Genomic DNA, 18,259 nt, shown 5'->3' with positions numbered 1-18,259 from the left:
CTGCAAATTGATCGGGAAAAACTAGATTTTTTAGCACTATGCCACAACATAACAAAACATGAAAAAGTTAAAGGTTCAGAAGACTTTCCAAATGCACTGTATATCTCTGTACATTCCGTTCATTCATTCATCTGTACATGCTTTATCTTTGGGGTCCGAGTACTGAGGAGTTAGAAGTGATCACACAGTGCGCTGTCACTCCTTGCTGCGGAAGAGCTCAGTAAAAAGCCTATGAGCCTGTTTTGAATTCTTTTTCAGCAGTGAAGATAGACAACATTCTGTGTGAGCCCTTATTTCCTTGTTTTAGCAAGTCTCAGTCTCAGCACTTAGACCCTCACTGATCAAACCATTTGTCACTATGACATAAGTTTTTTTTTTAAAGTACAGGTACACTTTAAAGTTCAGAGCTTTAAGACCTATGCATTAGACTTCACAGGTTGCTCTCTAAAACTGCAGTTTAAAAACATGTACGGTAATAACACAGTAACCTATCACAGCATGAAATGAATAAAGAATTCAGCCATTATTAGCAGCGAACGCATCACCAGAGCACACAGAACACTGCAGCTTATATGCATAGTGTACTTTATTATACACAAAGCTTTCCCATTAAACAATCCCATTTAAAGGATATTTTTAAAAAGTGCCGGAGGAAGCCGGCAGTTCACTGGCAAAATGTGTTGCATGTTTTATATGTCAGTGTTTCAATAAATATTTTATACACTCCTCTTGAGCTGCATTTTCCTCTACATATGTAGAGGTAGATATCCAAGGATATTTTAACAACTTTCTCGCACTACTTGCTGTACACAAATTATTTTTAATCAAGGTATTGAAAAGTCTAGAACTGTATGCATTAACCCATGCATGCTCAACTTGCGGCCCTCCAGCTGTTGCAAAACTACAACTCCCAGCATGCCCGAACAGCCTACAGCTATCAGTCTACAGCAGGGCATTGTGGCAGTTGTAGTTTTCCAACAGCTGGAGGGCCGCAGGTTTTGCATGCCTGCATTAACCCCTTCAGGATCCTGCCATTTTTCACCTTAAGGACCAAGCCATTTTTTGCAAATCTGACATGTGTCCCTTTATGTGGTGATAACTTTAAAAAGTTTTTACTTATCCAGGCCATTCTGAGATTGTTTTCTCGTCACGTATTGTATTTCATGACAGTGGTACAATTTAGTCAAAAAAATAATTTTTATTTATCAAATAATTCAAAATTTATAATAAAAATTGAAAAATTAGCAAATTTCCAAATTTCAATTTCTCTACTTTTATAATAGATAATAATACCTCCAAAAATAGTTATTACTTTATATTCCCAATATGTCTCCTTCATGTTTGGATCATTTTGTGAATGCCATTTTATTTTTTGGGGACGTTAGAAGGCTTAGAAGTTTAGAAGCAAATCTTGAAATTTTTCAGAAAATGTCTAAAACCCACTTTTTCAGGACCAGTTCAGGTCTGAAGTCACTTTGTGAGGCTTACATAATAGAAACCACCCAAAAATGACCCCATTTTATAAACGACACCCTCAAGGTATACAAAACTGATTTTACAAACTTTGTTAACCCTTTAGGTGTTCCACAAGAATTAATGGAAATTGGAGATGAAATCTCAGAATTTCACTTTTTTGACAGATTTTCCATTTTAATAATTTTTTTACGCTAGCAAAGCAAGGGTTAACAGCCAAACAAAACTCAATATTTATTGCCCTGATTCTATAGTTTACAGAAACACCCCATATGTGGTCGTAAACTGCTGTATGGGCACACGGCAGGGCGCAGAAGGAAAGGAATGCCATATGGTTTTTGGAAAGCAGATTTTGATGGACTGTTTTTTTTGACACAATGTCCCATTTGAAGCCCCCCTGATGCACCCCTAGAGTAGAAACTCCAAAAAAGTGACCCCATTTTAGAAACTACACCCTCAAGGTATTAAAAACTGATTTTACAAACTTTGTTAACCCTTTAGGTGTTCCACAAGAATTAATGGAAATTGGAGATGACATTTCAGAATTTCACTTTTTTTGGCAGATTTTACATTTTAATATTTTTTTTACATTAACAAAGCAAGGGTTAACAGTCAAACAAAACTCAATATTTAATGCCCTGATTCTGTAGTTTACAGAAACACCCCATATGTGGTCGTAAACTGCTGTATGGGCACACGGCAGGCTGCAGAAGGAAAGGAACGCCACATGGTTTTTGGAGGGCAGATTTCACTGGGATAATTTTAACTTGCCATGTCACATTTGAAGACCCCCTGATGCACCCCTAGAGTATAAACTCCAAAAAGTGAGCCCATTTTGGAAACTACGGGATAAGGTGGCAGTTTTGTTGGTACTATTTTAGAGTACTGATGATTTTTGGTTGCTCTATATTCCACTTTTTGTGAGGCAAGGTAACAAAAAAAATAGCTGTTTTGACACTGTTTTTATTTTTTGCTATTTACAACGTTCATCTGACGTTGTTACAGAAATATGACAACTTTTTGTTGTTTGTTTCAGTTTTACATAATAAAGCATTAAAAAAAAAGATTTTTTAGTGTCTCCATATTCTGAAAGCCATAGTTTTTTTTTATTGTTTGAGCGACTGTCTTATGTACGGGCTCATTATTTTTTTTCGGTATGTGATGTAAGGTGACCAAAAAATAGCTTTTTTGACACTTTTTTTTTTTTTTACGGTGTTCATCTGAGCTGTTAGGTCATGTGATATTTTTATAGAGCAGGTCGTTACGGATGTGGCAATACCTAATATGTATCCTTTTTTAATTTAAGTTTTACACAATAATATCTTTTTCAAAACAAACAAAAAAATTATGTTTTAGTGTCTTCAGAGTCATAGTTTTTTAAAATTTTTGAGTGATTGTCTTAAGTAGGGTACCATTTTTGCAGGATGAGGTGATGGTTTGATTGGCACTATTTTGGGGTGCGCATGATTTTTTGATCGCTTGACATTAAATTTTTTGGGGTGTAAGGTGACAAAATGGCTTTTTGACATAATTTTTATTAGATTTTTTTTTATCGTGTTCACCTCAGGGGTTAAATCATGTGACATTTTTATAGAGCAGGTTGCTACGGATGCAGCGATACCTAATATGTATACTTTTTTTATTTATTGAAGTTTTATACACAAATTTTTTTTGGGGCGATTGTCTTAAGTAGGATAGAATTTTTGCGGGATGGGATGATGGTTCGATTGGTACAATTTTGGGGTGCGTATGACTTTCTGATCGCTTGCTATTACACTTTTTGTGATGTAAGGTGCCAAACAAATGGCGTTTTTGACACTTTTTTTTTTACGGTGTTCACCTGAGGGGTTAGGTCATGTGGTATTTTTAGAGCAGAATGTTACGCATTCGTCGATACGTAAAAACACTAGTTGGCAAAATAATCTGAAAACTTTATGTAAAAAGGACAGAAAAAACAGGTGTTACACCCGGGGCGGATTGGCCAAAGACCCTACAGGGAAATTTCCCGGTGGGCCGATGCCCAGGGGGGCACTCAAGCCCTCTTTAAGGCCGCAGGCCAGGTACATAATGATCTGAAGCTCAACAGCCACACCTGCCCTCCTGAACTCAACTGTGATATAGTTGAATACTGTGGTTGGAACAGTAGTATTTTGTGCTGACCTGTGATATTTAGTTCTGCTGGAGCAGTATTCTGTGCTGCACTATGGTATTGCAGGCCCTGCCTACTTCTGTTGTCAATGCCTACTTGTTTTCTCCCATGTTCTGTCAATGTGGACCCACCTACAACATGGGGCCACTTATGTTCTTTTTCCAGGGCCATTTTAAGTTCCCAATCCACCCCTGGTGACACCACTTTAAATGAGAAAATAATGCACACGCTACTTGTCATAATAAAAGGTATGATTTTTAATTATGCATTGCAGAACTTTAAATGAGTTGTGCAGTTCAAAGATATTGATGACCTATCCTCAAGATGGTCATCATTAATATCAGATCAGCGGGGTCCGACTACCACCACCACGACATTCAGCTGTTTCAACGGGTAACGGCGCTGCTTCCTCTTACCTGCTTGTTGTCTCATTTGTAGACAAGCGCAGTGCAATTACAACTGTTTGTCCCATTCGAGTAAATGTGAGAGAGAACCTGTAACTACACTGCAATGCTGCGGCAAAGGAGACGACGTGCAGGTAATTTTGAAGAGGAAGCAGTCCTTGCACAAGCGCCGCTACCCCTGCAAATAACTGATCTGTGGGGGTGCCAGGAGTTGGACCCCTGCTAATCTAATACTGATGACTTGAGCGAAGTTGATTTGATTCAGCTGCTTTGGCAAATTTCACAAAGAAATTACATTTGTGATTAATTACTTCATCACAAATCGCATTCCTTTGTATGTGGCGGGTGCAATTGCAGGGAATGGTGATCATGCCGCCCCTGTCATTGATTACTGTTGGTCATAGACCATTAGGTGTCTTCTTTTAATTTGCCTTTTATTCATTTAAAAATTCACGTTTATTTGTCTTCATTAAAAGTATTGCTTTTATAATACTAGTAATGCTCTTAATGATTTTTTAAATAAATAAAAGGCAAATGGAAAGAAGGTGCCTAATGATCTATGACCAACAGCAATTAATGAGTATGTAATACGCAACCATTGTGCCAGAGTCACTTCCAAGTGCCCCCTGTCATTGAAGCCCTCAGATACCGCTTTCATCGCTGATCCCAAAATGTAAGATTGAAATTAAGGCCTTTCAGGGGTTAATCCGATAAAAAAAAAAAAATACTCACCTTAACCATTTCATCGCGGAGAGGCCGCTGGGGCAATCTTGATTAAAGATTTTGCATTACTGATGACATCACCCCGCACAAGATTTCACATGGTTTTCTTCTGCAATCAAGATGGCCACAACGGACTCTTTTCATCCAAATGGATGAGAAGAGTATGTTTTTTTTTTTTTTTTTTTACCAACATTTTAGGAAAAATTGATTTGTTGCTTTGAAGCTCGAGGAAATTCGGCTTCACGGCGAACAGCATTTTTCCTGAAATTTGGATCTAAATCAAAATTTACTTCGATTCGCTCAACACTACTGATGACCTATCTTGAGGATAAGTCATCAATATCTTAGCACTGCATGTTCTGCCTCTCCAGTCTAAGCATTGAAAGTGTGATCTCTGTAACTTACAGTTGTGATGAGATAGCAGTAACCATCAATCTTAGTTGAATTGGCTGACAGTGACTCAATTCAAACGATACCTTGTAGATCATGAAGGAGTTTATTCCAAACAGTGCAGATCATACACCGATGAACAAATGGATAGGTCAAAAAATCATGGTGAGCAGCTAACAGAATATATGGGGTTGAGATGAAGGGTGAAGCCAGAATGCAAGGGAGAGAGGGGAGGAGACAATACAGGGAGCACAGCAGGAGAGGAAGAGAGAAGGGACACAAAGAATACCATGCATGTGTAACATTACACTCTCCATCAAAATCTATGATTTCTAAAAACAATAATAAAGTTAAGATAAGTCCATGAATAATAGATGGTTCTTCTGGAAAATCTGCCAAACGAAAAGGAACAAAAATTCAACAAGGAAAACATTACTACAATACTTTGAGACGTGCTCTTTAAAGTGTGTTAACAGCGTTAGGAGGAAGATAGATCCATGAGTCCATCTTCAGAGGGGAAGGCAGCACCATGCACCAGTCCTTCTTACCTCCCTTTAATTAAGTTGACTTGAAGGGCTGTCTTCAGAGGCTTGAGTCCCTTTGACATATTGTGAATCTCTTGCGAATAAACTTCATGTTGGACACCTTGGATGATGAGCCTTTCCGCTTGATCAACCTCTGCAATTCTGGGGGAGTCCTTTACAGATGTGCCACTTACGACACTCTTGATTAGTGTCACCGCTGTTTGCAAAGTGATGAGCAATGTGAATAAGCAGAAGACCACTTGGAAAAACGTTCAAAACGGTGAGATTTCAGTTTCACCTTTGTTTCCATGGAGGTATTAAGTGTAACTACAATGGCCTTGATTTCCTTATCGGACTCTGGATGGATAAGTTCAAAAGGTAGACTCTACAGGGCTTGAGAAGAATTCATCATTCAAGAGTACTGGTGGAGATATCCATGATGTATCCAGAAAAGCAGCAACAGGTACTGCATGACTGCCTAGGACTGCAGGGTTAAGATCTGTGGGTACATATTGCCATTGCTTGGGAATGGAGAATTTCCTAATGCGTTTCACTCGATTGCTAACATACACATGGAACTGTCTTGCTTGATTGTGTATGTATCCTAGCACAATTTTGCTGTCTGTGTAAAAGTCAAAGGAGTCAATGTTAAAGTCTGGTTCATGCTTTATAAGCTCAGCAATTTCAACAGCTAACATGTTGCACAGAGTTCGAGCCTTGGAATAGTAAGTGCAGGCTTTGAAGTTAGCTTGGCCTTGCCCATGACGAATCCTACACCTATTTCACCGTTGAGGTGTACAACCCGGAGATAGGCTACTGCAGCTATGGCTTCCATGGATGCATCAGAGAAGGCATGGATCTCTAGTCTGGTGGCATTCTTCAAGGACGCAAGAGTGTAAGATCGCAGTATCTTAAACTGTTCCAATGCCTATAGGGACTGCTTCCAGGATTCCCATCTTTGTTGTTTCTCTTTGGGTAAAGGGGTATCCAGTCAGTGTTCTCTGAAGTAAATGGTCTGAGTATATCTTGCCCTGAATGGTAAAGGGTGCTATAAATCCATGGGATCATAGATACTGTTTACTGCAGACAGTACTCCTCGTTTGTGAAGGGCTTGTCACAGACTGATTTTGAAATGTGAACGTGTCTTGTTTAACACCCCACAGCAATCCAAGGCTGCGTTGCGTGAGGGAAAGGTCAGACCCTAGTTGGAATTCCTTAGCAGTGACAGCATGATCATAAGAAGGAAATGCTCTCGTTACCTCATTGCTGTTGGAGATGATTTTTGTGTAGTCTGAGGTTGGCAGAAGCAAGCATGTTCTGAGTTTTGGTGAGAAGGTCAATGGCTTCTTCTTCCGTAGGTAGAGACTTTAGACCATCGTCCACGTAGAAGTTCTTTTCAACAAACGGACATGCATCAGACCCGAACTCTTGTTTGCCTTCTTGGGCCATTTTTCTCAGTCTGTAAATGGCAACTGCGGGGGAAGGGATATTACCAAAAATGTGTACTTTCATCCAATAGTCTAGAACCTCTTCGTTGACATCATTATTGCGGTACCATCAGAACCGGAGGAAGTTTCTGTTTGTCTTCACGGACGATGAAACAATGAAACATTTGTTGGATGTCGGCCATAATGGCAATTGGTTCTTGTCTAAAGCGGAGTAAGACTCCTAGGAGGTTGTTCGGGTTAGGCCCAGTGAGAAGACGGTCATTGAGAGAAACGCCTTCTTGACGAGCACTTGAGTCGAAGACCACCCTAATCTGGTCAGGCTTGCGAGGATGGTAGACACCAAAACAGGGGAGGTACCTAGCATTCTTCCCCTTGTGTAAGAGGGGGTGCAGGCTCCTTCTGCATAAAGTCGACAAAATGTCTCACCTCCGATTTCCGGTTCAGGTTGCGCTCTAAAGAGATAAACCGTAAATCTGCATGTTGTCTATTATTTGAAATACTCTTCCTTGGGGGTGCGAAATGGTAGCGGTGCCACCCAGCTGTTGGAATCATCTTGGTAGAACTCTTTACTCAAGGTTCTCAAGAATTCTTTGTCTTCCATCGTGGCTGCTAACTCGTCGTCTCTTCTGTTAACTCAAACACTGTGTTTCCAATGTTGTCATCCCTGAAGACAAATGCTATCCTATCATTTAGTATGATGCGCTCTTGCGTACCTTTGTCACACAGCTTTTCTTCACACTGTAGTGATGTTGTCGTCGTGGAAAACAATTAGTGCATCCATTTGGCAGAACGTGTGTTTTAAAGGAAGAAACTGAGAAAGGTTTCCTGGTGTTGCCAAGGCAGACATTGCCTATGATGACCTAGCCCAGATCCAGACGCTTGGCGTAAGGTGCATCATGTGGGCTGTTGATTTAATGGCGAACCTTGTGCACCCTTAAAAGGTCTCTCCGGAGTAACAGCAGGATATCAGCATTTTCATTAAAGGCTGGTATTTGGTTAGCCATGTCCTTCAAGTGAGAATTGTGCAAGGCAGCTTCAGGAGTGGTGATCTCATCCTTGTTAGTTGGGATCTGATTACACTCGATGATAGTAGACAAGGGTATTTCCATGTTGCTATTGAGAGGAGCAAGGGCTCTACTACCCAAGACTTCTGTAATGCCTGCACAAGTACCTAGGGTATAAGGTAGAGCATCTCCTGCTATGCCTAACAGATCAAAGAACCTTGTACTTGCAAGAGATCGGTTACTCTGATCGTCAAGAATGGTATACAGTCTTATGGCCCTTTCAGGTTTGCCCTTTGTGTATACACGAACCAAGCATATCTTTGCACAGGATTTCTGACAAAGTCCTTCCCCACAGACTTCAATGCATGTAGAGAATATTGGGGTGGAGGCAGCTGTTTATTCAGTGTTCTCCCTGCCATGCTTTGCCCCGGGAGGGATGTCTGTGGATGGAGTAGAGCTGCGTTGGTACAGATGAAGGGCTTGTACATGGTTGTCACTACCGCATTCATTTAATGACAGCCTTACAGTCTTTTTCAAGGTGTTCTGTGGAGGCACAGAATCTGAAGCAAACTCCAAATCCCTTTAAAAGTTCCTTACGTTCTTGTAGAGGGTTCTTTCTGAAGCCAATGCATTTCTTAAGTGGATATGGCTGGTTATGTATGGGACATTGGCGATTTGGATCCTCAAGTTTCTTGTTTTGCCCAGTCATTTAAAAAACTGTAGCAGTGCAGGTTGAACATCAGTTCTCTTCACGGATACTGGGCCCATGCGGTCTCTGTGCATTATACGTGTGTTTGCAAGTCCTGGGGGAGGTGGACTGAGAGGGTTACAGTCACCGTAGAAGAAACTTGGGTCATTCTTTGAGTCCTCGATTTCCCTTATGAAGTCACAGAAGTAGGAAAAAGGAGGAAAGGCAACTCCATATTTTTTCTTGCAAGTTGATCCCTGACTAACCCATTTTTCTTGAATTCCATATGGTAGCTTAAGGACAATAGGGTTGATGCCAAGAGGGGTGTCAAGGTAACTGAGCAAAAGGTAGGAGGGTGTCAGCTTTAGCAAGTTGAAGCTCTAGTAGATCACTGAGTTCTTGAAGCTTTAGATTGTCTTTAGCTGTGATTCTTGGTAAGCCTTGCAACCTTTTGAATAAGGCATCCTCGATGGCCTCAGAGCTGCCAAAGCTACGTTCAAGTCTGTCCCAAGCAGCATCGAGACCTTTAGCAGGATTGGAAGTGTAAACTGTTTTGAGTCTCTTGATAAGTTCGGCAGACTGGAGACCTAGCCACCCGATGAGTAGATCTAGTTTCTTCTGCAGCAGTGATGTTTAGCTCGCTGATTGTGGCTTTAAAGTGAATTTCCAGCCTTGTAATATTCAGGTTTGTCATGGAACGTGGTGAGGGCCATCCTAGTGAGTTCTCTGCGAAGCATGTATTTAGCAAACTGTGACATGTCTGTGTTTTCAGACTTTGGGTATACAGTTACAGGTGAGACAGAGTTAGTTGCAGTGGCTGGTACACTGATGTTGAGTGACTTGGGCACATAGGATGGTGCTAAGGCTTTCAACACTGGATTTGGCGTACAGTCCAAGTTCAACACTGGATCTGGCGTACAGTCCAAGTTCAACACTGGATCTGCCGTACAGTTGGTTTGTAGCTGTATAGTGCCATAGTAAGGTAGAAAGTCTTTTCTACCCGTACCAGTTTCCGCCACTTGAGAAGGTGCATTAGGTTCAGAGAAAACACCTTGGTTGAGTGCTTTGGCTGCTATGACAGAGTGATGGAGTTCTGATGTATAAGATGTAGCAGAGTGACTGCTACCGATACCTCTTTCATTGTCACTTGCGGTCTGCTCTAAGACTCTTAGTCTTGCCATGTCTTTGGCATGCTCACATTGTTTTTTCCAAAACTTCCATCTGTGCTTCTTCCACGGAGCTTCAGCTTCCATCTCTGCTTTCTTCCGTACAGCTTCAATCTCTGCTTTCTCTTGGGCGAAGGCTGCCTGGATTTTAGAAGCTTCTGCATCAGCGTGGGCTTTCATAAGTTGTTGGCTGAGAGTAGATGTTGATCGTAAGGATTTGGAAGATCTTGTGGAGCGCCTAGACGTTGTGGAGAGATGGGATCTGGATTCATGGAGATGTGCGATTTTTACTTCTGCTTTTGTGTTTGTTTGTATTACTAAATTGTCTCCTACAAGATTAAGCTCATTCAATTCCTTTAATTCTTGTAAGGAATTTTCTGTGTTGTACCGCTTTAAGAAATCAACATATTTGGCTGACAGTCTTTGATAGTTCTCATAAGCAGCATTCAATTGCTTAACAGCATCCTCTAGGTGAGTTGGTTGAGACAGAGCTAAAATGCATTCAACAGTGTTAGACCATAAGTGACTGATGTTACACAGCAGTTCCTCTTTGTCAGCTTCATAGTTCTGTTGAACTTTCCAAGTTGGTTTTACTAAACATTTTTGTTTTATGTGGCTTATAGGATCTAACTCCTGATCTGAAGGAAATTCAGGTTCTTGCTGTGTATTAGGTTCCTCAGATTGTGCATTGCCTGGCTGGTACTTTGTGATGATAAGCAGAGGGTTAAATTACAAGGTATGTGTTTGCATAGAAATGTATCAATGTTCTGGCTAGAGGATTGGGTTTCCTAGGCAACCAGTAGGGAGAGGAGCAAGAGGGAATAGTATAGTAATGGCAGCTGCAAATTTACTTTAGTTTGCATACAGAGCTTAGATTCACTTGCAGGTAGAAATGCATGTGGCAATACACAGACAGTGTAGAAGCTGATTATATAACAGTTGCATGAACAGTCCTTGCAATCAATCTGTGGTGAAAATTGATGAATCATATGCTGAGATTTGATGGGTGGCTGGAGTATGTAGGCTTGCGCTGTGCTTTGCTGCTATATTCCAGTGTGCATATACATCTCACTATACATGGATAGCTAGCAAGGATCCTTTGAAAGATATTTGGCTGATCTTCTAAGATCCTTTCACAGATTTTTTGACTGTTCTGCCTCTCCAGTCTAAGCATTAAAAGTGTGATCTCTGTAACTTACAGTTGTGATAAGATAGCAGTAACCATCAATCTTAGTTGAATTGGCTGACAGTGACTCGATCCAAATGACAACTTGTAGATCATGAAGGGGTTTATTCCAAACTGTGCAGATCATACACCGATGAACAAATAGGTCAAAAAATCATGCTGAGCAGCTAACAGAATACATGTGGCTGAGATGAATGGTGAAGCCAGAATGCAAGGGAGAGAGGGGAGGAGACTATACAGAGAGCACAGCATGAGGGGAAGAGAGAAGAGACACAGGATAAAAATGCAAACCATGCATGTGTAACATGACACTGCACTACCCATTTAATTTCACAAATCATCCTATACAGTTATATTACAGCTGATATATCGTATCTACAATGTATGTTTAGATTATTCAGATAGCAGTTTACAAAAACCCAACATGTTGGACCTTGTGGAAAAAGGGGGGAATAGACGGCTGTACTGCTCAGGCAAATGGTTGAGGTGCAAGGCTGCTAAAACTGACTCACCCAGTCAGGAGTGGATAAATAGTAGGAAAATAAGTAAGCAGGCACACTCTAATTTGGGTCAATATATGAATTTATTTATATATATGGTCGATGTAGGGTATATTAAAAATATGGTCGATGTAGGGTATATTAAAAATGGTAAATAAAATCAGGCAAAGGTGGAGTGAATAAAATTCAGCTAAATGTCCTTTTAGATAGGTAGAGAATAATGGATGTCATTCAATGGTAACCAGCTGGTATTAGGAGTATTGAAGTAATAACATATAGGAATGATAAAAAATGAAAAAATGAAAAATTGTAAAAAATATATAAAAAAAAGTGCGCTGATTAATGCGCTAAAAACGTTGTCCTTTTATAAAAGAATTGTCTTTTCATGAAATAGTCTCAAGAATGATGCGTTTGTATTCCTTATATAGGATAATAATATACTTTTGTGGTGATGTCCTCTGGGTGAGAGATATAAGGTAAATAAGTGGATACTGCGCCTTATGACTCCTTATGTGGTTCCCGCTGTTAGATGGAGAGTACGTGATGTGCCTTTTTGGTATATATAGGTAGGTTATTTATCAAAGAACCGCAGGCATATACATTAATAGAATGCAGTAGTCAGTAAACCACAGGCATATACATTAATAGAATGCAGTAGTCAGTGAATGTTATATTTGTATGCGGATGCTGTGGGAGGAAGGGGCGCTCTGTGCCTGAGTGCGGCGTCCCGCACTGTCTCTGGCTACAGAGATCACTTACCCTTCACCCGGCGCTGCTGTCTTTGGTCCTCTGGCGTTGCTCAGTTCTCCCTGGGCGGCTGTCTTGAATCCAGGAGTCGGCGGTGTATCTCGTTGCCAAGGACGCCGGGAGGCGTGGTTCGCGCGTCTGTAAGGTGACGTGTGCAGTCACGTGATCGCGATCTTTCCCGTCTTGTGCTGAATGGTCCCGGCATATTCTTCTAGCTCTGTTCCAAGTGATAGGTATTCAGACAATCCTCTGCTCCTTAAACGCGTTTCGGGAGACTCTCCCTTCATCAGTAAGTGGAGGATTGTAGTGAATACTGGAGTATTTATAGGGCAAAGGCAATTAGCTCAATTATGAGTCAAATTGACTCATAATTGAGCTAATTGCCTTTGCCCTATAAATACAGAGCTAGAAGAATAGGCCGGGACCATTCAGCACAAGCCGGGAAAGATCGCGATCACGTGACTGCACACGTCACCTTACAGACGCGCGAACCACGCCTCCCGGCATCCTTGGCAACGAGATACTCTGCCGACTCCTGGATTCAAGACAGCCGCCCAGGGAGAACTGAGCAACGCCAGAGGACCAAAGACAGCAGCACCGGGTGAAGGGTAAGTGATCTCTGTAGCCAGAGACAGTGCGGGACGCCGCACTCAGGCACAGAGCGCCCCTTCCTCCCACAGCATCCGCATACAAATATAACATTCACTGACTACTGCATTCTATTAATGTATATGCCTGCGGTTTACTGACTACTGCATTCTATTAATGTATATGCCTGCGGTTTACTGACTACTGCATTCTATTAATGTATATGCCTGCGGTTCTTTGATAAATAACCTACCTATATATACCAAAAAGGCACATCACGTACTCTCCATCTAACAGCGGGAACCACATAAGGAGTCATAAGGCGCAGTATCCACTTATTTGTGGTCAGGACCTAAACGAGTGGAAGATGCCCAACCACCACCCCCCTACCTAATTGGCCTGAGGTGTGCCTTGGCCTCACTAGGTCGGTATGCCTGAAAAAGGGGGCATACCCTGAATGTGATGGTTGAATGACTGAATGAAGAATGGGAATGGGTGGGCAGGGGACGTCCGAATGCCGACGTGCTGCCTGGGAGAGCCAGACTGCTTAAGACAGGTACCCGGCCCCTCCCACAAATCCAGGCTAGCCTGCGGCCAGCCTTAACACTTGTGGTCAGGACCTAAACGAGTGGAAGATGCCCAACCACCACCCCCCTACCTAATTGGCCTGAGGTGTGCCTTGGCCTCACTAGGTCGGTATGCCTGAAAAAGGGGGCAAAACCCACCAGTGAGGTAAGGATTGGCCTGAGGTGCTACTCTGCCAATGTACTGAATGCTTGGACCAGCTCCGCTTGTGGCTCCGGGATATACCGTACAAAGCACCCCGAGCGCCAGCGCCCCAAGTGTTTAATGATATGCACAGGGACTCCATGCTTTGGACGCTGCGGATGCCCGCACCGATGCGGAAAGAATGCCCGAGAATTGAGCCGGATTCAATCCTACACTGGTCAACAGGATGCGAATATGTTTGATGAACTGGCTGGACGTCAGTGGACCAACAGGGAATGGAAGTAATGGGTCGGTGGGGGCTGTGAAGACTAAGGGCCAGCAAGAGGTTGTCCAAGACTGTCACTGGACACCATGCGTTTGTGGTCTGGAAGAACTTAACTACATGGCCGGGACCTACCTGCCTTGTTTTGTTGTGAGGCAACTGCAAATGAGTTACTGCCCATCCTGACTAAATCTCCCTTGCGGAGAGCCACCGCCCCTTGTCTGGCCTGTGTCACTTGACCTGGTCTTAAAAACCCGTAAAACGCCAAGTACATCGCCGCCTTCATCACCAGGCTGGGAAGGACTCCGAATGGTGACAATGTGAGAACTTCCGACAGGCTACGAAACGTGTCCCCCTTAATAGGTCGACGGACCGACTTGACTGTGACCTGGCTTTTTTGAATGCCTCTGAGGATGGCCTTGATCGGGTGTGCTGAAAATATAGAGGGTCTGTCTGGCTCTTGAAGTGCCAAAAAATGCTGCACCCCAGCCAAATATAGCCTAATGGTGTTGTAGGATAAAGCCAATACCGAATGACAATAAGACACGAAAGCCACCATATACTTGACCTGACCTGTGTCACCTCTAGCATATGCCCACTTAAAGTTTGAAAAAACCACCCACGCTCGGCGGATACGACCGCAACGTACTGGCCGACAAAGACTTGGTAATGAGTGAACTGGCGACCACCATCAGAGAGTCTAATCCAAGACCAGCAGCCGCCAGTCCGGTACCGGGGTGCCCACTGAGTCTGCTTCTGGGTTCTGTAAGAAAAAGCGAGAAAATCAAAACGAGATAAAGCATCAGCTGCAACGTTGCTGACCCCGTCCAAAAACAGGCATGAAAATGAAAACCCCTGTTCCAGAGCTATCCAGTCAATCTACGCATGAAAGACATGATGAGTAACGATTTAGATCTGCCCTTGTTAATGATCTCTGCGGTCGCCATGTTGTCAGTGTGGAAAACCACCGTGTGGACCCGACCACCTATGCCCCCAGACTATAGCAGCTGCTACGATAGGATAGATCTCGAACAATGCCGACATCTGAGAAACCCCGGCAACTGTAGCACGTGTGTGGGCCATGAGCCGGCGAACCAATGTGAGCCAAATATGGCCGCAAAACCTACCGAGGCAGCCGCGTCTGAAAATACGTGTGGAGAATCAGAAGTGGCCCTCGGAATAAACATGGAAATGCCGTTCCACCCACTGAGAAAATCTGTCCCACATGAACAGATCTGCTCGGACGTTCGCATTAAGATGCACTGATTGCGTCCAAATCACTGGTCTGTTGTAATAAGACTAGCAATCTTGAAATGAATGATCTACCCTGAGGAATGATCCTCATGGCAAAGTATAACATGCCCAACAGAGACTGCAATTCTCTCTTGGTGCAAACCTGAGACATGAGCAAGGAACGGACACCTGATTTTGATTCTGTCGAGTTTGTCTTGTGGCAGACTGGCTGACATGGCACGTGAATCCAGAGAGATCCCCAAGAACGTGACAACCTGCGCAGGCCCTTCTGTTTTGTGGTTCGGCCACTGGAAATGTTTAACTCCTTGAAGACCTGCAAGAGAACCTGCAAGTCAAACAGGTGCCTGTGAGGGTTCTTCGATCAACAGAAAATCATCCAGGTAGTGAATGACATTCTGGCAACCCTGTTCCAACAAAATCCATTCCAGTGCCTGCGCTAACCTGTCCAAACAGACTGGGGCTGCTCTAGGAACCAAACGTCAACTTGGTGGCGAAATAGTACGCATCTCTCCATTTGATGCCATGCCACTGCCAGAGAGATGGCTAATGGGCAGCAGTTTGAACGCATCAGAGACATCTGCTTTGGACAGCCAAGCCCCCATGCCCTGTCTGAAGAATGACCTGGAAAGCCTGTCTACGGAAGTATACTTCAAGGAAAATTCCTCCGGACGGAATCAACGAGTTGAGACTAGGAACGTGGGAAGAATGTGGAGCAGACAAATCATAAATCAAACGAAATTTATTGGAATATTTTCCCTGCACCACCCCCACCGGGCTCACCCTCCAAGTGCAGAAAGGAGGGGACTGGAAAGGGACCAATGATGAAACCCTTGTCCAGCTCAACTGCCAAGAGTGAATCCACCAGACCAGCATGTTAGAAGCCGACTGCAAGTTGGGGGCATTCATGAGTCTGCTGGGGCAAGGTGATTGAGCCAATGTGAAACCCCCGTGAAAACCCTTCCACCAGGAATGTACGGAACGGCTGAACCGATGAAGCCGCAGTAGCTGGTCTAGTGCCTCCACATTCACCCGGCTCAGTCACGCCGGCTTCAATGTGCAGACCTTGACCGATGTGCCCTAAAACATGTGGCACAGACATGCAGGAGCCTGCACTGGCTGAAGTTTGCAGATGGCGTAGACCACTGCAAACAACACAACAAACACCACAAAACAAAAAAAAAACTAAGAAAGAAGAAAGAAAAAGAGAAGAGAAAAAAAAAAAAAAAAACCTGTTAACCCTACGACCTGCTGCCCGTAAGCTGACAAACAAGATGACGGAATTCTAAGCCCCTCCCCTTCCCCCCCAGCAGCGTGAAACGATTGAACGAAAAGCCTTCGAGGCTGACAGGGAGTATGATAGCGTTTCCACTGACGTATGAAGCGAGCCCGAGGTTTGTGTTAATCTGTGACGTGGGCAGATTAATTAAAAACGAATACTGCGGGCTAAAGAACCTACAGACGTGGTAGGTGATGTATGTTAAGTATAGGATTTGTGGGAAAACAGACCGTATGACGTATGACACTATCTACGAGATGAAACGTGGGTGTGTATGTCGTGCGAGCGTGTAGCTGTATTGGCGGATGTACCTATGCTAGAGGTGTATGGATGAAGCTTGGTGGATAAAGGTTTTTTTTTTTTTTTTTTTATTTGAACAACCCACTCTTCTTTTTTTTTTTTTTACTTTATTTAACAATCCACTTGTGCCCTTTTTTTTTTTTTTTTTCTTTATTTGAACAACCCACTCTTTTTTTATTTTTTTACTTTATTTAACAATCCAACTTGTACACCCTTTTTCATTTTTTTTTTTTTTTTCGTCATACTGGCCTGATGTGGCGAACTATGTGTCTAAGGGTATGTATGTAGTGTATGTGATGAGTGTCAAACATGTGCACAAGCAGCAACCTTGTAAGTAATCAACTCAGTAATGGCACCAGGGACCCAGCTGCCAGAGTTTAACCTGCTGAGCCCAGATGACTCGCAGCCCCTGTATGAACTTAGATACAGGTTATGCTGAGACAGGCAATGAGCTCCAACTATGTGACAATGCTGCCCATTGGTGCCAAAATTAGAATTGCATGTGCCTGAACGCAGTGAGGAGAAGCGATCCTCCGGCACACTTCCCCCTCTCTACACAACCCTCCTACCCTCCTCCACGTTGGCCACGCTCCCCAAACAAACCAGTTTCTTGGAAAACGACCTGAACAGCTTGCAGACTGAAGTGAAAGGTACACCCGGCTTCTCTGAGATCCGACTCGTGCAGGACGCTTGCTGATGACGTCACACCCGAAGTAGCAGACGTCCGAATGCCGACGTGCTGCCCTGGGAGAGCCAGACTGCTTAAAACAGGTACCCGGCCCCTCCCACAAATCCAGGCTGCGGCCAGCCTTAACACTTACCTTATATCTCTCACCCAGAGGACATCACCACAAAAGTATATTATTATCCTATATAAGGAATACAAACGCATCATTCTTGAGACTATTTCATGAAAAGACAATTCTTTTATAAAAGGACAACTTTTTTTAGCGCATTAATCAGCGCACTTTTTTATATATTTTTTACAATTTTTCATTTTTTCATTTTTTTATCATTCCTATATGTTATTACTTCAATACTCCTAATACCAGCTGGTTACCATTGAATGACATCCATATTCTCTACCTATCTAAAAGGACATTTAGCTGAATTTTTTTTCACTCCACCATTGCCTGATTTTATTTTACCATTTTTAATATACCCTACATCGACCATATTTTTAATATACCCTACATCGACCATATATATAAATAATTTCATATATTGACCCAAATTAGAGTGTGCCTGCTTACTTATTTTCCTACCTATGTGTGGACCTTGTACCCACATCCACACTGCCAATCATGCCAATAATTATACAGAAGACGCACATGGAAACCCTTTGTGGCAGTTTGTTGAGCCAAAGCCAGAAGTGTGTTGAAAGGAAATGGAAAATAGGTATCAAAAGTGTCCACCAAAAGCTCCCTGTGTCACCAGCACTATGGCTG

The sequence above is a fragment of the Bufo bufo genome, chromosome 2, assembly GCF_905171765.1.
Source record: "Bufo bufo chromosome 2, aBufBuf1.1, whole genome shotgun sequence".
In the NCBI taxonomy this organism is placed as follows: Eukaryota; Metazoa; Chordata; class Amphibia; order Anura; family Bufonidae; genus Bufo; species Bufo bufo.
This window is presented reverse-complemented; position numbering follows the sequence as displayed.